This window comes from Otolemur garnettii, unplaced genomic scaffold (assembly GCF_000181295.1).
Source record: "Otolemur garnettii isolate 467f Iridium unplaced genomic scaffold, OtoGar3 scaffold00206, whole genome shotgun sequence".
NCBI classification, from domain to species: domain Eukaryota; kingdom Metazoa; phylum Chordata; class Mammalia; order Primates; family Galagidae; genus Otolemur; species Otolemur garnettii.
Genome location: NW_003852601.1, coordinates 311,013 through 319,904, shown reverse-complemented (window position 1 = coordinate 319,904; position 8,892 = coordinate 311,013). Strand labels below are relative to the sequence as shown.

General features: G+C 35.0%; 1 pseudogene; it reads left to right on the top strand.

Annotated features, from left to right (window-relative positions):
• The first annotated feature begins 1,630 nt into the window (after window positions 1–1,630).
• LOC100961700 lies at window positions 1,631–1,920 on the top strand (annotated as a pseudogene).
• Window positions 1,921–8,892: the final 6,972 nt, after the last annotated feature.

The following is an 8,892-nucleotide window of genomic DNA, read 5'->3' as shown; positions in this document are numbered from 1 at the left end:
TTCTATTCGGTTCCAGATGTCTATGTCTCTATTTTTGTGACAGTATCATGCTGTTTTGATCACTATGGACTTGTAGTACAGTTTAAAGTTTGGTAGGCTGATGCTCCCAGCTTTGTTTTTATTGCTAAGAATTGCCTTAGCTATACAGGTTTTTTTGATGATTCCATACAAAATGAAGAATTATTTTTTCCAAGTCTTGGAAGTATGATTTGGTATTTTAATGGGAAGTATAGACATTTTAACAATGTTGTGTCTTCCCAGCCATGAGCATGGTATGTTCTTCCATTTGTCCTGAGGAAAGACTTTATGAAAAAGACTTCTGTGGCAATTGCAACAACAAAAATAAACAAATGGAACTTAATTAAACTGAATAGCTTCTGTACAGATAAGGAGACAACAACCAAAGCAAATAGACAATCTACACATGGGAAATGATATTTGCATATTACAAATCAGACAAAAGCTTGATAACTAGGATCTACATAGAACTCGAATTAATAAACATAAAAAGAGCCAACAATCCCCTATATCAGTGGCCAAGAGAAATGAATAGAACCTTCTCTAAAGAAAGTAGATGAATGGCTAATAAGCATATGAAAAAATGATCATCGTGTTGTGTTGATGTTTTCTTTTTTTATCCTAATTTATTTTTTATTAAGTCATTTGTACGTAGATCATAAATACATTCATGCCATTATGAGATTCAATGTGTTGATTATTTGTACAAATTGGAGTGCTTACATCCTACTAAACAACATAGCCTTCACCTCTTTTACTCAATTACAGGATTAAGACCTTTGTGTTCTACACCTGATAGATCCAACTTGTACTTGAAATATGCTCCATAGGTGTGGTCCCCCTACCAACCCTCCCTCTATTGACCTACCCCCCCTCTCCTCCACTCTCCCTCCCCTTCCCTCCTTTGTCCTGGGTTATAGTTGTTTTTCATTTATCATATGCTTGTGTGAGTGATTGTAATTGGTTTCACAGTAGTACTGAGTACGTTGGATTTTTTTTTCCATTTCTGAGATACTTTACTAAGAAGAATATTTTCCAGCTCCATCCATGTAAACATAAAAGAGGTAAAAATTGGGATAGAGAGATTCAGGGGGTAAGATGGCCAACTAGAGCCAGCCTCCTACAGAAGCTCCCATCCAGAGGGAAGGATAATGTCCAGAAAGTACTCAATTAAGCTGAAGACTGGGAGCTGAAAGAGAAGAGTAATATCTGCAGGTCACCTTTGCTGAGGCAAGCTGGAACTCCAAGAAAGCAAACTTCAGCTAAGACTTTACCAGAGTCATTGATCCACTAGGATCTGACAAGAACCAGCTGAATACAAGACAGAGCCACCTAACCCCACCAAACCAAGCAGGTTTCTGCAGCCTCACACTGTAATACTGTACGGGGCCTTTGCAAAGCTATAGGCCAAAAGCTGTAGCCATCAGTCCTATATCCTTGACAAAGGGCTAGTTAACCACAATCCCAGGAATGCTCAATCCAGTTTCACCTTACCTGCCCATCTAGCCAACAGTGAAAAATAATCATGAGGCGGAATGAGCGTGTTGATGTTTTCAAGCATTTGTTGCTTCTTCAGCTAGGGGAGAGATAACAAGAAAATGGTGTGTGAAAATGTGGAAAGAAACTTGTTACTGTTATCACTCCAGATACATGGAAATATGGAGCTAGGAATGCCACAGAAAGTGATGGAAGAAAGCTGAGTGAAAATAAAGCTTTGACTTCAAAAAAAGCAAGATTTGTTCTATATAGAAAAATAAGTTCCCCACTTGCAGAATTTGTAAAAGTTCTGTACACCAACCAGGGTCTTATTATTTCCAGGGCTGTGCCTACAAAATGGGTATCTGCTTGATGTGTGGAAAAAACGTTTTAGATACTAAAAACTACAAACAAACATCTATCTAGACTTATTGATTAAGTTTCTGGCTTTCTACATGAATTTACTTTTCTGTTTTGAATTTGCAAGGCATAACATAGATGTTCAACTTACAAAATAATACATTTTTTAGACAAAAAATTAAGTTTAAACCAGAATGATTGGTATTCATTCTTTTGCTTTCAAGAAGTTCTGAGCAGCAGCAATGTAACTAGTCTTCCACCTTAAGTGATTATTTTATTTGCAAGCATTTTATTGAACTAGAAAAAGTGGTAAATTTGATGAAAAACATTTCCCAAATCTGTATGCATTTTTAATTAACATTATTCATAAAATTCTTATATCTTCTTCCATATTTATAAATAATACAAAAGTGAGAAGAAGATTACAAATATTTTGCTTCAAACTTGGCATGCTGACTTAGAATTCTCTCCTTCTATTACTGGTGGCATAGTTCTTAGAATCAGTGGACTCTTAATTAATTGTAGTTTCACACGATGATGAAAGGCTTGACTCCATTATTCTGGAATGGTTCATTAATGATTAGCCAAGAACCAAATCAAAGATAAGTTGAATTTGTGATTTTAAATTTTTTTCTTAAAGCCAAAGTGCCAGTTCTTCCCATATATGAACAAAAGCACAAATGAATATACTGGATTTCAGAAAAACATACATGTATATGACACGTATTACCTTGAATTCAATTGTCACGAAAACCAAAAGACCAACATCTGTCTGTAACTATGTGTACGGAAATTTTCCGTACACATAGTACGGAAAATTTTTTTTAAATCTCTTTAAAGCAAAAATTAACTTTCTTTACCTCCTTTCTTTCTTTCCAACATAGCAAAAACAATGGGAAAAAGATGCTCCTCTGTTTATGTCTCTTGCCCACAATGAAATGGGAAAATTTGTTCTTTTCTTATTAACAAGCTTGAGTTCTCTGTGGATTCTGGTTATTAGACCTTTTTCAGAAATATAACCTGAAAAAAATCCTCTCCCATTCTGAGGGCTGTCTACTTGCTTTACTTACTGTGTTATTAGCAGTGCAGAAGCTTTTTAGTTTGATCAGATCCCAGTAATGTATTTTTGATGTTGCTTCAACTGCCTGGGGGGGGGTCCTCCTCATAAAGTATTCTCCCAGGCCTATTTTTTCAAGTGTTTCCCCTGCACTGTCTCCAAGAATCACAACTATAGCCCTGGATGAAAGAGGGAAGGGGACAGGGCTGTGAAGGGAGGGGGTGGTTGTATAGAGGAAGGGTTAATGGTGGGACCACACCTATGGAGCATATTGTAAGGGTACAAGTCAGATCTATCATGTATAGAACACAAAGGTCTTAACACTGTGATTAAGTAAATGAAGTGAAAGCTATGTAGGATGTAAGCACTCCAATTTGTACAAATAATTAACACAATGAATCCCACAAAGGCATAAATGTATTCATGATCTGTGTATATATGCATTAATAAAAAAACACTCATCATCTATAATTATCAGAGAAAAGCAAATCAAAACCACCCTGAGATATTACCTAACCTCATTGAGAATATTCCACATCACAAAACCTCAAACCTGCAGATGCTGTCATGGATGTGGATAGAAGGGAACACTTCTACATTGCTGGTGAAACTGCAACCTAACACAACCTTTTGGAAGGAAGTCTGGAGAACCTTCAAAGAACTCAAACTAGACATTGCATTTGATCCTTCAATCTCATTACTGGGCATCTACCCAAAAGAAAAAAAAAATCATTTTGTCATAATGACACTTGCATTAGACTGTTTATCGCAGCTCGACTTATAATCCCCAAAATGTAGAAATGGTCTAAATGCCCACCAACCCAGGAATGGATTAACAAGCTGTGGTATATGTATACCATGGAATAATATTCAGCCATTAAAAAGATGGAGACTTTCCATCTTTTGTATTAACCTGGATGGAAGTGGAGCACATTATTCTTAGTAAAGCATCACAAGAATGGAGAAGCAAAAATCCTATGTACTCAATTCTGATATGAAGACAATTGACGACCTAGTACATGGTGGGGGCTGGGGGAAGAAGAATGCAGGGAGAGGGAATAAGGGAGAGGGTGAGTGGTCATAGGGTGTGACACACCTCTTGGGGACAGGACACAATTACAAGAGGGTCTTTACCTTCAAACTATACTATTTGTATTGTATAGTATAGTTTGAACAAATGTAACCTGGTTCTTTGTACCCTCAATGAATCCCCAACAATGAAAAAGAAAATGTTTTCTCAAGTAGTATTAGGAGTGGTATTAGGATTTCAACATTCTTGCATTGAAAATTTTTATAAAATATTTTCTATTATAATCATGTACAATCTATGTAAAAATAAAGATTGATATAATAAATAAAAACTCTCAACAAACTGAGTATAGAAAGAACATACCTCAAAATAATAAAGTCCCCTATATAGGACAAATGCACAGCCAACATCCTATGGAATGAAGAAAAGTCAAAAGCTTCCCACTAAAAGTAGAATGAGTCAAAGATGCTCATTTTCATTGCTCCTAGTCAATACATAATGTAAGTCCTAGTCAGAGCAATCAGGTGAGAGAAATAAATAAAATGCATTCAAATTAGAAAAGCAAAGTCAAATTATCTCTGTTTTCTGACAATATGATCTCATAACTAGAAAGCTCTAATGATGCTGCCAAAAAGCTTTTAGACAAATGAATTCAGTAAAGTTTAAGGATACAAAATCACTGTACAAAAATCAGTAGCATTTCTATACATCAGTAATGATCAAACAAAATCAAATCAAGACAGCAATCTCCTTTATAATGGCTACAAAAAATACCTAGAAATATAGGTAACCAAGGAAGTGAAAGATATCTATAAGGAAAACTACAGAATGCCGATGAAATTAATAGCATATGACACAAACAAGTGGAAAAACATTCCATACTCCTGAATCAGAATAATTAATATTATTAAAATGACCTGGGTGACCAAAATAATCTATAGATTCAGTGCAATCCATATCAAAATATCAATTTAACTTTTCATACAATTAGAAAATACATCACTAAAATTCATATGGAACTAAAAATGAGCCTAAATGGCCAAAGCAATCCCCCATAGGCATTACCTGTCTTAAAATTTAATGTAAGACTATAATAATCAAAACAGCATAGTACTTGTATAAAAACACACATATAGATCAGTAGAACAGAATAGAGCACCCAGAAATAAAGCCATGTATTTACAGCCAATTGACTTTTTAAAAAGTCAACAAGAATATAAACTGGGTAAAGTACATCTTTTTCAAGAAACGATGCTGGGAAAATTGGATTGCCATATATAGAAGAATGAAAGTGGACCCCTGCCTGTTAGCATACACAAAAATCAACTCAAGATGGACCAAATGTAAGTAATGTAAGACCTGAAACTACAAAAAAGACTAGTAGAAAACCTACAGAAAACTCTTTTGGATATTGGACTAAGCAAAGAATTCAGGATTTAAAACCATAGGCTTTATATTATATGATTTTATAATAAAAATAGACAAATGGCACTTAATTAAAAGTTAAAATTTCTGTCCCCCAAAAGAAATAATCAAGATTTAACAGACAACTTGCAGAATGGGAGAAAATATTTGTAAACTATATAACCAACAGGGAAATGATACCCAGAATTTCCAAGGAACTCAGCAACTCTAAAAAAAAAAATCCACTAAGAATCAGGAGGAATCACACTACCAGACTTCAAACTATACTATTAATCTATAGTGATAAAAATATCCTGGTACTGGCACAAAATTGGAGAGGTAGATGTATGAAACAGAATTGAGAACCAAGACATGAATCCAGACACTTATCATCATTTGATCTTTGATAATCCCATCAAAAATATAAATTGGGGAAAAGATTCCCTATTTAACAAATGGTGCTGGGAGAACTGGCTGGTGACTTTTAGAAGACTGAAACTGGACCCACACCTTTCACCATTAACAAAAATTGACTCTCACTGGATAAAAGATTTAAACTTAAGACATGGAATATAAGGATTCTTGGTGAGAGTGTGGGGGAAACACTTGAAGAAATTGGCCTGGGAGAATACTTTATGAAGAGGAACTCCCGGGCAATTGAAGCAACACCAAATATACATTACTTCGATCTGATCAAACTAAAAAACTTCTGCACAGCTAAGAACACAGTAAGTAAAGCAAGCAGACAGCTCTCAGAATGAGAAAGGATATTTGTTGGTTATTCTTCTGACAAAGGTTTGATAACCAGAATCCACAAAGAACTCAAACTTATTAATAAGAAAAGAACAAGTAATCCCATTTCATTGTGGGCAAGGGACTTAAACAGAAGCTTCTCTGAAGAAGATTGGTGCATGGCCTACAGACACATGAAAAAAATGCTCATCATCTTTAATCATCAGAGAAATGCAAATCAAAACCACTTACAGATATCATCTTACTCCTGTAAGATTGGCTCACATAACAAAATCTCAAAACTACAGATGTTGGCATGGGTGTGGAGAAAAGAAAACACTTCTGCACTGCTGGTGGGAGTGCAAGCTAATACTTCCCTTTTGGAAAGAAATATGGAGATGACTCAGGGACCTAAAAGTAGACCTGCCATTTGATTCTGCAATTCCTCTACTAGGTGTATATCCAAAAGACCAAAAATCACTTTATAAGAAAGATATTTGCACCAGATTGTTCCTCACAGCTCAATTCATAATACTGAAGTCATGGAAGAAGCCCAAATGCCCATTGACCCATGAATGGATTAATAAATTGGAATATTATGGAGCCTTAAAAAAAAGATGGAGAATTTACTTCTTTTACATTTACATGGAAGGAGCTGGAACATATCCTACTTAGTAAAGTATCTCAATAATAGAACAGAAACTATCCAATGTACTCAGTACTATTATGAAACCAATTTACAATCACTCATACTTTCATATGAAGAATAGATCATACCTATGGCTCAGGATGAAGGAGAGAGGCGGGGGTTAAGGGAAGGGAGGGAGGAGTCAGATTGAGGGAGGGTGAATGGTGGGGTCACATCTATGGTGCATATTGCAAGGGTACATGTCGGATCTATTAAGTATAGAATATAAATGTCTTAACATAATAATTAAGTAAATGAGATGAGGTATATATTAAGTAGTGTGATGTAAGCATTCCTAATTCTATTTGAAATCAGAACATTGTACCCCATAAAAGCATTAATGTATACATGAAAATAAAAAAACAATTACTCACACAATGGAATAGTACATAGTCATGAAAAATAGATTAAGAATATTACCTATCTACAGACATAAAACAATTATTAGAGTGCATAAACTGAAAAACAAGGTCAGATTGGTGTATGTGCTAATTTTCATGTGAAAATAAAGAAAATAAGAAAATACATTTTTAAAAGGGGGAAAAGGAAGTGAATAGATATTTTTTCAAAAGAAGACATACAAATGGTCAATAAGCATAAGAAAAAATATTCAATACCACTAATCCTCAGAGAAATACAAATTAAAGTCACAATGAAATATAATCTTATGCATTTTTACAAACTGAATGGCTATTATCAAAAAGAAAAAAAAAACAGTTGGCTAGGATGTGGATAAAAGGGAACACTTGTACACTGCTGTGGTGGGAATATAAAGTAGTGCAACATCTATGGAAAGTGGTATGGAGTTTTCTCAAAGATCTAAGTGAAAGAAATCATTATGCCAAAAGGATATCTGTTCTTGTTCATTTATCCCATAGCACTGTTCACAAAAGCTAAGATGGATTCAACTTGAATCTCCATCAGTGGATGACTGGATAAACAAAAAGTGGTATATTTGCAATAAAATACTGTTCAGACAAAGAGAGAGAGAGAGAGAGAGAGAGAGAGAGAGAGAGAAAGAATGAAACCAAGTCAAACACTTCATATTCTCACTTATAAGTGAGAGATAAATAATATGCATACATGTACAAAGAGTGTGCAATGATAGACAATGCAGACTCAGAAGGGTAAAGGGTATAAAGAGGGTAAATGCTGAGAAATTACTTATTGGGTACAATGTATGTTGTTCAGGTGATGGATGTGCTAAATTTCCTTACTTTACTACCACGTAATATATTTATGTAAAACAAATACATTTATACTCCATAAATTTATACAAATAATAATTTTAAAAAGACCCGATTCACTGATGGGCATTTATCCTTCTTGCCATCACCAGGTAGAGAAGCCATTGGACACTCTTAAGAGGACAGGGCTTTTTTAGCACTGAGCCTGCCACTGTCCCCAAATAATTTCCCAGGAAGCACTCCTGAGGAGAATAAAACTGATCTAAAGCCACGGTACCTGACTTGTTACATTGGTTTCATAAGCTTTTACTCTTTGTCAAACAATGAATGACCTTACTAGTTTCTCATCTCTCATCATAAGAATTCCAAGTAGAGAAAGATAAGCAATAGCTGGTTTAGGAATCATGGTAAATTTATGTAAGGAAAACTTCATGTCTGAATATCATTTACCTCCAGGGTTTCAACCTTCTGTCCTCATCTCCCTGTCTTTAAATACTTCAAGACCTACCTAAATTCTTTCTATCATGGCTAATAAAATTTCTTTCCCCCATCCTAAACTGATATCACCTTCCTCCATACTGCCATAACACTTTTTCTGCCACCTTATGATTCTCATCACTTTCTGACTAATATTGTGCTGTGTTTCCATGTCCTATTCTTCAGAGTCAGAGCTGAATTCAAATTTAAGCCCCACTACATTCTGAATAGTGTGATATTGGGCAAATTTCTCAGTATCTCAGAGCTTTAATTTGTTCATCTGGAAAAGTATCATGGTGCTAACCTCCATCTCCCACGTCTGTTCTATGGACCAAAAAAAGCATATTTAAATGGCTTTCCCCAGTTTCCAGTTTCAGATTCAATATAAATCCCACCATAACAACAAGAAAAAAATCTGAAAAACATGAATATCAATGACTTTTATTAGATCTATCAGAAAATT